The 16,597-nt window shown below is 35.7% G+C and overlaps 1 protein-coding gene across 7 annotated transcripts in view; it reads right to left on the bottom strand.

Annotated features, from left to right (window-relative positions):
- The window catches only part of G2E3 (G2/M-phase specific E3 ubiquitin protein ligase), a 63,835-nt gene extending 62,116 nt beyond the window's left edge, over window positions 1-1,719 (bottom strand). For 5 of the 7 annotated variants that reach the window (XM_025043369.1, XM_025043368.1, XM_025043370.1 and 2 more), the window contains exon 1: window positions 1,583-1,719. The gene's annotated coding sequence lies outside the window, so the exon portion shown is untranslated. The remainder of the gene's footprint in view (window positions 1-1,582) is intronic. The other 2 variants (XM_015585532.2, XM_015585536.2) reach the window with 1 other exon arrangement.
- Between the last annotated feature and the right edge of the window lie 14,878 nt (window positions 1,720-16,597).

Below are 16,597 nucleotides of genomic sequence, written 5' to 3'. Positions count from 1 at the left end.
AGATTAAGTAGGTGTTTTTGAAACTGGCCAAATCTAACTTCCCAGTTAAATTTAGATTCCTCAATCCATCCTCCAGACCTACTCTGGATTTAAAGTGCAGGAATCAATCCTTAACAAATCTTCCAGGTAATGCATAGCAAATGAAGGTTGAAACTCACTGATTTAGGTTGATAGAGCAAAAACTCAATGAAAAGAGTTGAAGTAAGGAAAAAAAAAACAGGTGAAAACGTATAGACTAATTTCTTTTTAAATTATCTTTGCCGGTAGCTTATATAAAATGAGAACAGCTGTCTGCAATCCTTAGGAAAGTACAGCTAATGTCTGATGCAGTCTTATACAAAATGTTTAAATTTCAACAATCAGAAATACTGAATGAATCTATTTTTCCTGGCTAATAATTAAACAAAAGTTCATTACCAGGGATGGGAGAGTGGGAGTAGCTTGTCTATTTTGAATATTACGAAGTCTTACTTTAAAAAAGATAGTTATACATTTGTATGGTATAGTACCCTGGTGTTAAAATCTTAAAAAGGGACATAAAAATATTTGTTCTTATAAAGCAACACAAAATTAGTCGTACAGTTTTCGATAGGGCAAGATATAAAATTTCTATACATTTTAAAGTACTTATTTATAGTTTACATTTAGGGTACACATTTAAACTATTCCCGAAGGCATGCCTTTGCTACGGAGTTAAAATTTGATATTTTAGGTAGCTCATTATTAAAAATAAAACAGAAAAAAAAAACAAAAACAAAAACACCGAAAAACCAAAACAAAGAAAACCTCATGCCGGAAATATTAGCACAGTACTTCCAAAATGACTCCATGATAACCCAGTTGGCCAATGAATGAAGGGGTGAAAAGGCAGATGTGTGGAACTAAACCTTATCCTTCCCTATTGTTAGCAAACTAAGTCCTTTGTGAATCACCGCTATTACAGTAGCCAGTTTAAGTGAGCAAGAAACTTGGATTTTTGCGGTCCATGAAAAATGTCAACCATGAAAGAAAATTACCCGGGTTTTAAATACAAAGGATACTCAGATTTCAGTTTAAATCCCCACCAGGCATTTCAAAGACTGTCATTTCCCTGCGGTCTCGAGTAAAATACTACCCGTATCCCTCTTAGGAGGAATTCGGAACCACGAAGTGCATCTCTTCTTTCTAAACCTGTCCTCAACCTTCCATCTTTAATAAAGGAAGATTCTTTTACCTGTGGTAACACTTTCGCAGTTAGATTTAACTACCGCTGAAGCTTCAGCATCCGAGCCGAACTGGCGGAAATATTAAGTTGCGATTACCAGAAAGTCAGAGATTAAACAAAGCTCAACCTCGGGGCTGTGGGGCCTCGGATTCCTCAATACTCAGAGTTGGTTTAGGTACGCCAACCGTCGGGAGCGCTGGTCCGGAAAACGCTCCCCAGCGCCCCGACTTCTCCGAGTCCCCACCCCCCACCCCCGAAACCCCCGAAAGCAGCCCGAGGCCCCGGCTATACTGTCCCGTCTCCCAACGCCCTATCCCATGCGACGGTCCCGCTCCTCTCGCTAGAATACTCTGTTTCTTCCCGTTCCCATCCACTCACCAAGGAGCGCGGAGCAGAAGTTCCAGAACTGCCGTGTCACTTCAGTTCTCGCGCAGCGTCAACCGCGAGCATCCTCAGCCAACGGCCTGCACGATTCAAATTCGACCACTTCCGTCCGCAACCCGGAAGAAGTGCTCCTCCCCGCCTCTTAGGAGGCGGAACCCGCGGCGATGCGAGAGGTGGGAAAGACCTGGAGCGCCGCGGCTGTGCTCCCGTGCCGTGCTGTCCCGGCTGTGCCCGCCTCACTTCAGTTCCTTTTGTCTCGCTCCCTAGTTAGGTCCCCAGAGCAGTCCGGGCGTGGGATCAGTGTTTCTGTCTGTGGCTCTTGAAAGGATCCTCGTTTCTGAAATAGAGACGTGCTGAAGTTTCATTCCTTCAAGGAGTGGAGAGAATAAAAGCACTAACAGAGCCCGGACGGTTTTACTCTTATTATCATAGCCTAAACAACAGCAACAGCAAGAAGTGAAAACGAACAAAAAGAAAACCTCCCCATACTTAGTACGGGGTTTCCCTAGGCCTCCTTAGTTCTATACCTGCAGAGACAGGACTTTGTGCGTTTGAGGAAGACAAAAAGCCAAATGTACTAATCACCCTTATTACAGCCACAAACTGAAAATACGTGGTAGGACCAGTCTTGATCCCAAATAAAAGTTTTGAGGATAAGTGTTAGAAAGCGACAATTTTTTTTTCTCTCTGGTAAGAGACCATTTACAAGATTGTAACGTAGTTCTGTGAGATTCTTTATCAACTATCACGCAATACATTCTTGATCGAAAACGCCTCAAACTTCTGAAAGGATACATTTAGGAACTTTATGAAAGGAAAGGAAGGACTGAATATGTTCTTAAGCTTAAAAAAAAAAAAAAAGAAAAGAAACTAAACGACTGCTCTTGATGTTGTCACCAGTTCACCCTGATATCTAATAGCATTGATTTACCTAAACTAATCAGTTCAAACCAAGCCGTGATAGAACATTTTAAGCCTCTGTCAAAACTGCAATTTGGAAGACACAGTAGATTCTGGGAATTTATTTTACAGATATTCTAACACAAAGAGGTACAAAGCTATTAACTGATGTATTGTTTTTAACAGTGGAAAATAGAAAATAACATGAGCGTCTATCAATAAGGAAATAAGTTTTGACTTTAGGATCTGATATACTGATACTGTGCAGGCACTAAAAATAATGAAGTAAATTAGCAAGTAGTCAAATAATGAAAAAATATCAACTTTAGAAGGACTATATACAGTATCCTTTTAAAGAATGTGTACGTGTATGGCATGCAATTTTTCTGGATGGATAGATAAACTGTAAAATGTTATCTCTGGGAGTCAGAGATAATTGGGGTACATCTGTACTATTAGGAGACTTCACAAAGCTGTGTTGCTTTGCCCCTTAAACTGCTGTCTCTGAAATTAGGGCTATTGAAACTCCAAGAACATACAAATTACAATGAAGAATGATATTATTTAATTAGAAAAGTAACAACATTCCGCTATACAGCAATGCTGATAAACCTGGCCTTGCAACATGGCACTCATTCTTACATTCGCACTTGCCTAGAATCAGTACACTGTTGGAGTAAATTGTCCTTTACAGTAGCTCATTCCTCCCCTGGGTTAGCCATATTAAATCTTTGGTAACCTTTTCTGCCTTTCATATGAGTCAGAATTACTTGATCCTCATCTCTTATCCAACTTGAATGAGATACTTGACCCATACTTTTGGTAGATTCTGGTCTCCCATTCTTACACCCCGATAGATAAATTTCTAGCTTTTTGCCCTTAAAGCACTCTTTATCAATCCTTATCAATATTCTGCCTGGTACCCACAGTCACCTCACCTAACTACTCCCCTGACAAGTCACGATACCTGAGATTTGGGAATAAAACTTTTTATTGCATTAATTTTCCTGCTACTTAGAAACCTAGAGTCATACAATGAGAAATGTACTTCTAGAAGGGACAATTAAAAAGTCTGATCAGAGGTCCACTCAGATTCTTATAAAAGGATACCTAGCCAAGAAACAGAATGAGTGTGGGGGGCAGGTAGGGAGGGGTTAGGTAGATGGGGAAGTGTCACTTTTATGTTTCCTGGTCTTACTTTCACACTAATTTCTTCAACATCTTTTATTATATCATTATAGGCTTAATATAATATCAAACTACTCCCTTACAAAAAAAGGTACTTCTTTTGGAGATTGTGCTAGAGGAGCAACAAATGACTCCCCTACTCCCCACTACTACTATCACTTGTATGCTATTTTTTCTCTTTTCCACTCACAATGGTGCTAAAACAACTAAAAGACAGGGGGTGGAAGGGTAGGGGTGGAGGAGAACAACATATAGGAATGGTGTCTGCTTCTCCTTTCAGGAACTCTAGAATTGAATAGGTCCCTTTTAATCTCTCTTCAGCAATTCTTTAGACCAGCACTGCCAATACAAATGTTAGTCATGTATATAGTTTTAAATTTTCTAGTATCCACATTAAAAAAAATCAAAAGAAAAAGAAGAAATTAATTAAAATAATCTATTTTATTTAATCTATCTAAAATATTATTTTAACATGTAATCAATAAATTATTAATGAGAAGTCTTACTTTTCTGGTACTAAGTCTTTGAAATTTGTATATATTTTACACTTAACAGCACATCTCAATTTGTACTAGTTACATTTCAAGTGTTCTTTAGCCACATGTGGCCAGTGGCTATCATATTGGTCAACATAGTTTAAAATATGTCACAGTTAGAATACAGGCTACCATAGGACTCTATTCCCCAAATTCTATTTTACTAACTTCTAAAAAACACTTAATATAATGAAATAGAATTATTTTTTCTCCAACTAATTCTATAGCTTAACTATTCTTACTCAATTCATCATCTTGTTACTGCTTTCATATTTACCTCAGATTTGTTTTTTTCACTTCCTTCTTTAATGGACTTTTTTTCTTACCGTCTCTGTGCTCATTCTCCTTGTCTGTTCCTTAGGCTTTCTTTTATGGTCCTCTGCAATATTCAAATACTTGGGAATATACTTAATATTTCCAATTATGGCAATAATACTACAGAGTTTTCATTCCATGTTTCCGAACAAATTGTCCATTTAATTGGTTACCTCTTGTGTACAAGTCTAATGAGAACACTGCACTCAAAATATATATATGACCATTATTAGTGTAAGACCCCCTTGATCAATAAGTATTTGTTAAGCATCTGCTATGCTATCAGCAGTGCTAATAAATTTCTGAATGGAGTTTTCACTGTGTACACTAAAATGCTTCCTATATTAGTTTGCCTGACCAGTCCTTTTACATTAATTTTTGAACTAGAATCAAAATACATTTTAGGAAAAGTAGTTGTTTGCTACCAAATAGAATTCTTTTTCTCAAAGTCTCAGTCACATGAATGTTTTGATCTAAAATTTTAATCTAACTGTGGTTTAGTGTTTTTTAAGTCAAACACACCACCTCCTGGCAGCAGGAAGCACCACCCAAAACGGTAATTTCAGGTCTCTTGTTTCAGGGTTGTTTGGAAAATAAGTAGGTTTATTAACAGAAGTGATTTGGAATGATACTGTTCCTGCTGGGTAACTGTGTGATTTTAGCAAGAAGGGCTCAAAGTTTGCTTTTAGCCAATGTGAGACATGATGTTCTAATATAGGTCAGGGGTATGACATGTTTACATTCCTCCTCTCCAGGTGGGTGTTTCAAAAAAAATAGTTGTCTTGTTTGCTCTTCTTAATTGCTATCTCTTGGCCTGAAGTGTTTACATAGAAATCAGAGCCTCTTTCCAGTTAAGAATAACTCCAAATGCAGGAACACACATTGGTAATGCCATCCAGAATAAACCAGGTAATGAACAACATGCTTGAACGGAATCTTAAAAATTCTTGATACAATTGCTGGCAATCAAAACCGTTTTCAGTTTATTTTGTGTACTTTGATTTTTTAAAATCCCTCCTAGAATACTTGAGGAAAATGACTTCTTAAGTGAGTTGATAAATAAAGCAATTCACTTATAATAAACCAATTCTCAGCTGCATGTCTTGCTGGTGAGGGTGGAAGAAAACTTTAAATTCTCACAAATGTCTGGGTCACAGAATTACCACTTAGAAAGCAAGCACTTGCTTAAAGCTTAGCTTAGAACTTTATGGCTGTTCTTAAGGGTAAATTCTTCAAGGACACCAAATAGTACAATGTTAAAGGTCTGGACTTTAAAAACAGCATAGTACTGGCATAAAAACAGATATATAGATCAATGGAATGAAATACAGAGTCCAGAAATAAATTTTCACTAATCTGGCCAATTTATGACAAAGGAGACAAGGATTTACAATGGGATAAAGATAGTCTCTTCAGCAAGAGATATTGGGAAAACTAGACAGATGTATGTAAAAAAAAAAAAAAAGAAAAGAAAAGAAAAGAAAAGAAAAAAGAAAAAAGAAAAGAAGAAAGAAATTGGACCACTTTCTTATATCATATACAAAAATAAAGTCAAAATGTATTAAAGACTTAAATGTAAAACCTGAAACCATGAAACTCTAAAACGCTAGTCTTAGCAATATCTTTTTGGATGTCTATTCAGGCAAGAGCAAAAAAAGGAAAAATAAACAAACGAGACCACATCAAACTACAAAGTTTCTGTATAGGGAAGGAAACCTTCAACAAAACAAAAAGACACCCTACTGAATGGGAGAAAATATTCACCAATGATACATCTGATAAAAGGTCAATATCCAAAAATACGTAAGGAACTCATATAACTTTGCACCTAAAACACAATCTAATTGAAAAATGGAGAGAGGACCTGAATAGACATTTGTCCAAAGAAAACATAGAGATGGTCAACAGACATAAGAAAAGATGCACGACATCATTAATCATCAGGAAAATGCAAATCAAAATCACAATGAGATATCATCTCTCACCTGTCAGAACAAGTATCATCAAAAAAATCAACAAATAACAAGTGTTGGCAAGGATGTGGAGAAAAGAGAACCCTCATACATTGTTGATGGGACTGTAAATTGGTGCAGCCACTATAGAAAATGGTATGTATGAAGATTCTTTTAAAAATTAAAAATAGAGCTGCCATACAACCCAGCAATTCCGCTTCTGGATATTTATCCAAAGAAAACAAAAACACTAATTTGAAAAGATATATGCACCCCTATGTTCATTGAAGCATTACTAGTAATAGCCAACATATGGAAGCAACCTAGATGTTCATCAAAAGATAAATGGATGAAGATGTGGTATATATTTATATACAATGGACTTACTCAGCAATAAAAAAAATATGAAATCCATTTACATGGATGGACCCAGATAGATCAGATAAAGACAACTACCATATGATTTCACTTATATGTGGAGCCTAAAAAAACCAAAAAACAAATGAATAAACAAAATAAAACAGAAACAGACCTATAGATATAGAGGGCAAGCTGAGGGTTGCCAAAGGGGAGAAAGGTGAGGAGATGGGGGAAAAAAAAGGAACAGGTCTATCAGCTGGTTCATTTATGTAAGTGACTTATTAAAAATAAAGAGCCTGGACCTCAGATCCAGGCAGGTTGAAATTTAAATACTAATACCATTACTTACAAGCCTCTGAACATCACTATTTATAAAACGTAAATCATAACTACCTCACAGGTTCGTCATGAACTTTAAATGAGAGAACATTTATAATGGTAATTATGATTAGGCAAAATGAGCAAAATGTACAGTAAACATCCCCTCATTGTCCAGTTCCAAGGGCTGGTGGTCCACTTAGAGTCACCTAGAACTCTCTTCTCAGGTGAATCATAGCATCTTGTTTTTTTTCTCTTCAGAGCCTATGTTAAATTCTTCAGGGACTAGCTCTCTACTTTCAACCTTGGCAGTTAATCTGAGAAATGTATCCACGTTAATATAAAGAGTTAATGGATTAGCTTTAACAAACGAAAATGGATAGTGAGAATTTGGGGGTGGTCAGATGTTATATTTGCTATCGAACTCTCACTCCTCCTTTCTTCAATAATTTGAGTTTGCAAGTCTGTTATCTCAGAAGTGGCTCACTTCTTCTTTGGTATTTGTACAGTAATAGATATTAAACGTCAGTATGTGGACAGTGAAGTAATGGGAAACCAGATTTCTTATAAATGACATTAACTAATGGAAGGCATACAATTGGAAAAAAGAATGGGAACGATCATTTATTCAATACTTTCTACAGTCCTAATATTATGCTAAAAAACTATCCAAAAGTTTATTTGCTTAATCCTGACTAATAAAATACGTTATGAAAGTAGGATTTAATGAGATTAAGTAATTTACCCAGGGCCACAGTAGACAGATCTAGATGGCATTAACTCCAGCTCACTTGCATACAAAGCCTTTCCTTTTTCTATCACATCTTAATTCACACACCCCATGAGAAAGGTGAGCAGCTATAGGAAACCAAACATTAACCTAAAACAATCATCTAATAGTTTAGTTTGGTTTTTATAGGAAATCTGTTTACTCATCTGTAGAACTGTAGGATGTTAATTTGACAAAAGACCTTAGATATCATGTAGTTTTAGGTATAAGTTTTATTAATATTAGTATAGAGAAGATTTTAGTACTAAGTTGGAGGTTCAATTAGCTCAGCGGTTCTTCAGATGTAGTCCATGAGGTCAAATCATTTACAAACAATATTGATTGTTTGCGTTATTTCACTTGCATTCTCTCACAAATGTACAATGAAATTTTCTGGAGGCTACAGGAGGTGTGAGTGATATTGCAACAGACTGAATGCAGAGGTGATGTGAGAACCTAGTTGTTTTTTTAAACATACATTAAAGAGATTTGCATAAATGTAAAACAATGCCATGCTTCTCAGTAAATTATTTTTATTTTGGAAAATAAAAATATTTATATTAACAGGTATGGGTTCATTATTGTTATTTTTAAATGAATTAAATATCTTTTAAAAATTTTTCTTAGTTTTAATTTCTAATAAGGTAAATGTCAATAGATGTAAACCATATAAACAAAAACTTTTGGGGCCCTCAGTTTTTAAAAGCATAAAGAAATCTAAAAAGTTTGAGAACTGAAGAATTAGGTAATAGCTAAAGAATGATTTCTAGGTTTTTGATTTTTAAGGGCCAGTAAACGCAAGAAGAAGAGGAGGAGGAGGAGGAGGAGGAGGAGGAGAAAGAGGAGAAGGAGAAGAAGAAGAAAGCCCTCCCCCCAAATTAAAGACCAACATCTCTTTATTTTGCCAAATATATCAGTTTCCTAGGGCTGTAGTTCACAAATAACTCATAAAACTGAGTGGCTTAGAAACAGAAATATATCATCTCACAGTTCTAATGGCATGAAGTCTGAGATCAAGGTGTCAGCAATGTTGGTTTCTTCTGAGGGCTGTGAAGAAGAATTTGTTCTGACTCTCCCCAGCTTCTGGTGATTTGTGGCAATCTTTGGCATTCCTTGGTTCCTTCATCTTCAAATGATATTTCCCCTGTGTGCGTGCCTGTGCCCAAATTTTCCCCTTTTATAAGAACAAATTTTATGTTGGATTTGAGCCCACCCAAATGACCTCATTTTAATTTATTGCCTCTGTAAAAATCCTTGTTCCAAATATGGTCGCATTCTGAGGTATGGGGAGTTAGGACTCCAACATATCTTTTTGGAAGGCACACCATTTAAGTAAGAAGATAAAAACAAAAAACCAAAAAAACTTCTTCCATCATTATGAGAAGTATCCTTTCATAAAAGGAGAGATGTTTTACCACCAAAAAAGAAAGAAACTAATTAAGAAGAGTGTACTTTAATATGCTTATCTTTTAGGAAAAATTCAATATGGTGAAATCACATTTTGCAATGGAATTAAGTTCTAAATTTAGCATACAAGGTTAAGATCGAGCATAGTAAACATTATCCTAAAAAATTCCCACGTACAGAAATATAAGTGTATAAATGAATAATGTATGCAGTAGTGAACATCCCTCATTCCTGAGCCTATTCAGAGATTCAGTAATGAATAGACAAGGCAAGGCCTCTGCTCTCATGGAGCATAGATAGTATGGAAGAGTAAGAGTATTGTCAAATTGTTGAAAGGCTTCCCTCAAATATTGCCAAACAACTTGTTAAGACAAAATTGCATTTATTCTTACTATGGTGAGGAAGAGCAAAACCTTGATTGGGTTTTGATTCCATCTTCAAAGAGAGAGATCAAGAGTTTTTAGAGTTTGGGTTAAGGAAGCTCTTTCAGTGGAGATGGGGAGACTTGGTCAGGATTGGGTAAGGGTCATAATATAACAGTTTAAGATTAGTGGACAAAGCAAGGCAAAGATTTTGAAGCAGGAGTTCCAAAGAGATTTGGAGAGGTTGCAGTTATTTGACACCATCTATTAAAAATTTGAAGAGTGTGATTTCGTTTAAATGGGTTTTTCTGGTAAGTTCCTGAAACAAAAATAAAGTCATTTGCAATATTTATCTTCTTGGATTACAGATTCCAGAAATTGTAAAACCAAGTTGAAGAAGACAGGGGAAAAGTTGAGTTATATTAGTGAAGATGGCAGAATAATAAGCTCATGTTAAAGCAGACAGTAAGCTGGTGCACGTAGGTATTTCCTGTTCTCAATATTTCCCCCTTGAGGTCATTTACTGTCTTGGCTGAAGGATAGGCCTTTCACATCTGGGGACATATCAATCCACACCTTCCACTCTATTTGAGGTGTCATGGTTAGGAATCAGGTTTCCAGATGTGGTTTTGGTTGTTCAATCTCTGTAAATATCCAGGTTCCTTCTTATTGTTGATGTTCTTTTTTTGTTTTAGTTCTATTGTTTATTGAATTATTTGATGGCACACTGGCTATACAGCATCATTTAACACACATACTGGAGACAACACATATGCACATTACACCATAGCTAAATACTAAGAGAAAGATCATGATCAGAGTTTGAAATCCACTTCTCATAAGAAATCAAGAGTGTAAAAATTAATCCAAGAGAATAGATCTCATTACTAATGTGAAGATACCATAGATTTCTTTGCTTGCTTCCTTGATCATTTTAGCAATACTAAAGATTCCAGAGATATCCGCAGGTACGTAAGCACAATATTCTTCCCTTAAAACAGCATGTCTATTACCTTGAAAGGCCAATATCATATCTTTGTGGCTCTATTCTGAAGCCCTGCCTGTTCAATTTTACGAACCTCCTAGGCAAGGACTTGAATAGACCAGATGGCATTGTCTAACTCTTCTGTTATTCTCTACTCCAAGGTAAGTAAAATCCTCCTAACTTTCTGGGCCTTTTATAAAACATTCAAGAGGACTGAGGAGAAAAGCAAGAAGACCAGAATCTTCTTGAATAGATAGGGATTGGATCTCAAATCAAGCTCCAGTTTTTTGATCATTTAATTAAGTTATCTAAAAATTTCTTTTTACAAGAGGGACATTGTTGTCTAAAACAAAACCCGATAAAAGTCTGGCTTCATTTTACCAAGTATTATCCCTGCCCAAATTTTAGGTAGTAGCCAGTAGGTTTTTGTACTACAAATCCAGTAACACTCATTGAAGGCCACTTAATGATCTGATTTCTGCTTAAAATACCCACAGGAGTTGTCAAATAGTGTGGTAAAATTTTGGCATCACTCATGGGCTGGCTCTAGGCATTGCTGTTTGAAGTATTGAGATGGCAAGATCTAAAGCAAAAGAGAGTTAATGTGGCTTATTTGTAAAATCCATGGCAGTGAGACAGCCTCCAAATATATACTATCTGCTCTCTAGAGCTCTTTGAAGTTCTATTTCTGTAAACAATTGTTTATGAAAGCTAGCTCTTAAAAAAGCACCTCAATTATTATTTCAGCAAAGATAGAAAACTCCATTTCTATCATAGGACGATATGATAGAGAATTTTAGATTTATGGCCATCTGGCTATTATGTTGTTTACCATCTAAATATTCACCTAATGATTGAGTCCAGTTACCTAGGAGACCAGCTGATTCATTACAAGAAACTCGTGCCAAGGAAAGTTTAGTGTCTCCCAAAGGAAAACGTATACAAACTCAAAAGTGAGTAAGATTGTATGTTTCAGTCAACTCATGAGGAAATTGCAGTCAGGTGTTGGTTTCAGAACAAGTAACTAAAAGCACAAAAACTGATATTAAGAATGGGGCTTTAAAGAAAAATAAATAAAAAGCATTTAGATAGGAAAGGAACAAATAAAAATTTATTTGCACATGACATGACTGTCTATGTAAAAATCTAAAGGAGTCTACAAACAAGCAGCTAGAGGTAATATATACATTTAACAAGATTTTTGGATATAAGATCAATATATAAAAATGAATTTTATTTTTATATACTAACAATGAACTATTTGAAAATGCAATTTAAAAAATTACCTGGGTTTGGTAATGATTTCTTAGATTCAATACCAAATCAGTGATAAAAGAAAAATTTTATAAATTGAACTTTATCATTATTTTAGAAAATTGCATTTCAAAGAACACCATTAAGAAATGTAAAAGCAAACCCATAGGCTGAAAGAAAACATTTGCAAATTATATAATTTGATAAGGACTTGTATCCAGACTATATTAAGAACTTATATATCAATAATAAGAAGGCAAATAACCCAATTAGAGATGGACAAAAGATATGAATGGACAGTTCTCCAAAGAAAATACACAAATAGCCAATAAACACATGAAAGAATGCTCTATGTCTTTAGGCATTAGGGAAGTGCCAATCAAAATCACAAGAGACCAGAAGAAATATAACCATTAGAATAGTGATAAAGAAAAAAGAAAGAAAGAAATAAAGAGAGAGAGAAAGAGAGAGAGAGAGAGAGAAGGAAGGAAGGAAGGAAGGAAGGAAGAAAAATACAAGCGTTGGCAAAGATATAGTAAAAATCAGAACCTTCATGTGTTGCTGGTGGGATATAAAAATGGCACAGCCTCTTGGAAAACAGTTTGTCACTTTCTCACAGTGTTAAACAGAGACTTAACATATGACCAGACAATTCTACTTCTAGGAATCTCCATAAGAGAAATGAGATTATATGCTTGCATAGAGACTTGTACATAAATGTTCACAGCAAATATTCATAATAGCCAAAAAGTACAATCAAATGTCTATCAACTGGTAGGAGGTTAAACAAAATTTAGTATATCCACACAAAGAATACTATTTAGTAATTAAAAGGAATAAAGTTCTGATACATGCTACAACACGGACGAGCCTCAGAAACATTATATTCAGTGAAAGAAATAAGCTACAATAAGATCACATATTGCATGATTCCATTTATATGTAATGTCTGGAACAGTCCAATCTATAGAAACAGAAAGTGATTAGTGGTTGCCTGGGACTAACAGGAGATGAGGATTGACTGCTAATTGGCACAGGGTTTCTTTTCCAGAGTGATCAAAATATCCTAAAAGTAGGTTGTGGTGATTTTTGTTGAAGTCTATAAATATAATAACTGCTCTTGCATTGTACAGTCTATAAATAGAATGCCTGCCGTTACATTGTACATCTAGAATGGGTGAATTTTATTGTATGTAAATTATATCTCAATAAAGCTACTTCTAAAAAATTGTGACTTTTTTCTTTTTGAATAAGAGTTTCCTGAAAAAAAGATCACGTCAATGAAGATGGAGGGATAATAAAGTGTTGTTAGTGAAAACAGCAGAATAATAAAGTTATACTTATGTAGACAGTAACTTATGGCGTATATGGTTCCAATTTTTAAAACCAACAGATATCTTTCTAACATATCATATAGTTAAAACTGCAATGCAAAAATTAAAAATACAGTATGTGATAGTGAATGGCTGGCTCTTCTAGATTAAGCATTCAGCGAAGACTTTTATGAAAAGATGATATTAATTCAGAGATATGAATGATAAAGAGGAGCCAGCCTTGTGAGTATGAAGGTGAGGATGAGTGGAGGAATGAGAAGAGCATTCCAGCATAAGAAGTAGCTCGTGCAAGTTTGTGGTGGCACTATCTTTGTTAGTATTTCTCTTAAGATCCTAAATTAACTCTTCAATATCCACCCATCTCTATTTTCAGACATCAGAAGAATGCATTTCCCTACTTTGTCAGTGCTGAACAAACTCTTGAATTTATTAGTCTTTCTTTTTATTGATTTTAACTTAAAAAATAACTGTAATTCACATATCATGAAATTCACCCATCTTGGGTGTACAATGTAATGGTAGTTAATGTATCGAGAGATTTGCTTAAAAGTCACAACTCAATTTTAGGATATTTTGATTACCTCAAAAAGAAACCTTGTAAATAATGAATCCCCTTTATACTCCCCTGGTGAACTTTTCCACTCTTTTGCATTGGCCCACAGCCAGTAGTTGGGAAACACTACTTTACAGCATCTTTCAACACTAAGATTTTATGATTTTCTGACTTACCCATTCTTTCTTTATGTTTTCCTTTCTTTCCTGAACATCCTAACTTGTTCTCTAGTTGAGAGCACTATCTTCATTATCTTGGGGGAAATTAAAATTGTTATAGCAGAAATCAATGCAAATTTTACAATATTTAGGACTTCAGCTGAGTCTCTGAAGAATAAAATTAGGATCCTGAAAGGATAGAAAGCATATAATTAGGGCCAAAACAAAGATAAGAGGTGAAAATAGTTGCAGATACATACTTGATCCCTCCCAAGGCCCCTTGCCACCTTCTCAGGACACTTCTGAGACTTTGTTGAGAATTCAATTTAATACATTGTATTAAAGATGAACACTTTATTCTCTTAAAAGAATACTAGTAAGCTCCTTCCTCTATTGGGGGATGAGGTCCTTCATCTCCTAGAATATCTCTGGATGTGGCAGAATAGAAGGGAAAGCCCTGGTCGTATCAGGAGTCAGAATAGTGGGGGGAACCTCTTCTGATTCTAATTCATTTCGTAAATATTTATACCAGACATTCCAGACTCTGACTGTGTTATGACTTTATGACAGTGAAATTTTAGGTGAAAAATACACTGTAAAGAATTATAATTTGGTAGATTTTACAATAAACATTCATGAAATTTATTGTTTATAACATTCTGGAATAAAAGTTTCACTATGTTTCCATCTATTTAAGTGAATTAATGTCAATAGCCCTTGTCAATGGTTTTACACAAAAACTAAGCTCTTTAAAAACTATAAAACATTCCACTAAATAAATTCCATACTTCCTCATTTGCCTTTTGAAAATAGTAAAGTCAGTAGGAGGGGAGTCCTTGCCAGCTATTATTCAAATCCCCTCCTGCGATCCTCCTTCTCCAATCAATCCTTGCTAACTCTTGCTAACATTTTGTTTTCAGAGAGAGGATATAAATAAAAATTTTCATTGTAGAAGAAATAATAGGCTTATTTAAATAAAAATTCTGATTAGAAGCCAAATACTACACATGGTGTTTTCCAGGCTCATAATTTTAAATAAATTTTTTAAAGCAATTTTTTCTAGACAGCTAATACATTAGACCATCTATAAAACTTATAGCCAAATATATGCCAGAAAAATATTTACATTTATCCCTCTTATTCCATATTTTCACTTTTTCCCAACACATATTTATTAAATAGCTATACTTAGTTAAATATTAGAGGGATATGAAGATGTATAAAATGGTGGCATAGCCTAGAGAGAATGCCAGACTTCTCTTCTTTCCCTCATCTTCATTCCTTACTCCACTTAAGTTTTTCTTGAGCTTTAACTTCGGAGATTTTTCTCTCTCTCCACCATGGGGTAGTTGAGATAATAACTGTATAGAATGTGCCTTAGAATTACCTGCTGGAGAGACAGAAGAGGAAGTTATTTATTCTCAAACTCCTGTCCTCTCATTTATCAAGGGTTCTTTTAGGTGTGCCAGAATGGCTAAGTGGGTTCCTAAAGGCATCCCACATAGTGACAAAAAAAGAAGTCTGGCAGAGCGAGCGAGCGAGCGAGCGAGAGCGAGAGAGCGCTTTGCCGCAGCTCAGACAAGGTGCTAAAGGCTATACTTTCCTATACTCTGTTGTGACAACAGCTCTGGAACAAAAAAGTGAGCCAAGAGGATGTAAGAGGAAACTTAAAGGATATCCAGCATGGCCTAAAGGTTCTGGACCCAATTCTAAAGTGTGTGTGTGTTGGAGTGGGGGAGTGTGGTTTCCCACACCACCAAGCAACTTTCTGACATCAGCTAGGTGTCCTACAATTCAACTCAATTTGACACTATCTACTCAAGGTAAACATCAGATTCCACAGATTAAGGGCTCAGTTCCACAAGACTGCCTCCTTTTCCCCGACTTTAGATGCCAGTTGAAAGTCCAGGTTGTTAACTGTATATAATTGTGACTGACAGGTTATAAATCAGAGGCTCTCATAATCTCCTCCTTTGGTTCGATTAATTTGCTAGAGGATCTCACAGAACTCAGAAAATCTTTTTACTTCCTAGATACCAGTTCATTATAAAAAGATATAACTCAGGAACAGCCAAATGAAAGAGAGGCATAGGGCAAGGTATGAAAAAAGGTCATGGAGCTTCCATGCCCTTTCCAGGTGCACCATTTTTCCTGAATCTCCAGGTGTTAATCAACCTGGAAGCTCTCTGAATCCCATTCTTTTGGGTTTCTATGGAGGCTTCATTATGTAGGCTTGATCAAGCAATTCAACCACTAGCTTCTCTCCCCTCCAGAGAGGTCAGGAGATGGGACTTAAAGTTCCAGCCCCCAATTGCAAGCTTGGTTCTTCTGGAAACCAGCCCTCATTCTTAAGCGGGGTCTAAAAGTCACCTACTTAACATAATAAAGGACACATTTATAACTCTCACTTAGGAAATTCCAAGGGTTTTAGGAGCTATGTGTCAGAAGTGGGATGAATATCACATATAAATTTCTTATTATAAATCTTAATATCACATAGTCTGCTTCTAGCGTAGGCAAAGAAGACCTTAGTGGGTCATGCTTATCTCAACTGAGGATTTTCGAGTTTGGAAAAAAAGCCTCATGGTAACGAAGAGTGTACATTTGCCTGGCATTGT

Source organism: Pteropus alecto, unplaced genomic scaffold (genome assembly GCF_000325575.1).
Source record: "Pteropus alecto unplaced genomic scaffold, ASM32557v1 scaffold171, whole genome shotgun sequence".
NCBI lineage: Eukaryota > Metazoa > Chordata > Mammalia > Chiroptera > Pteropodidae > Pteropus > Pteropus alecto.
Note: the sequence above shows the minus strand (reverse complement) of the source record. Positions and strands in the feature narration are given on the sequence as shown.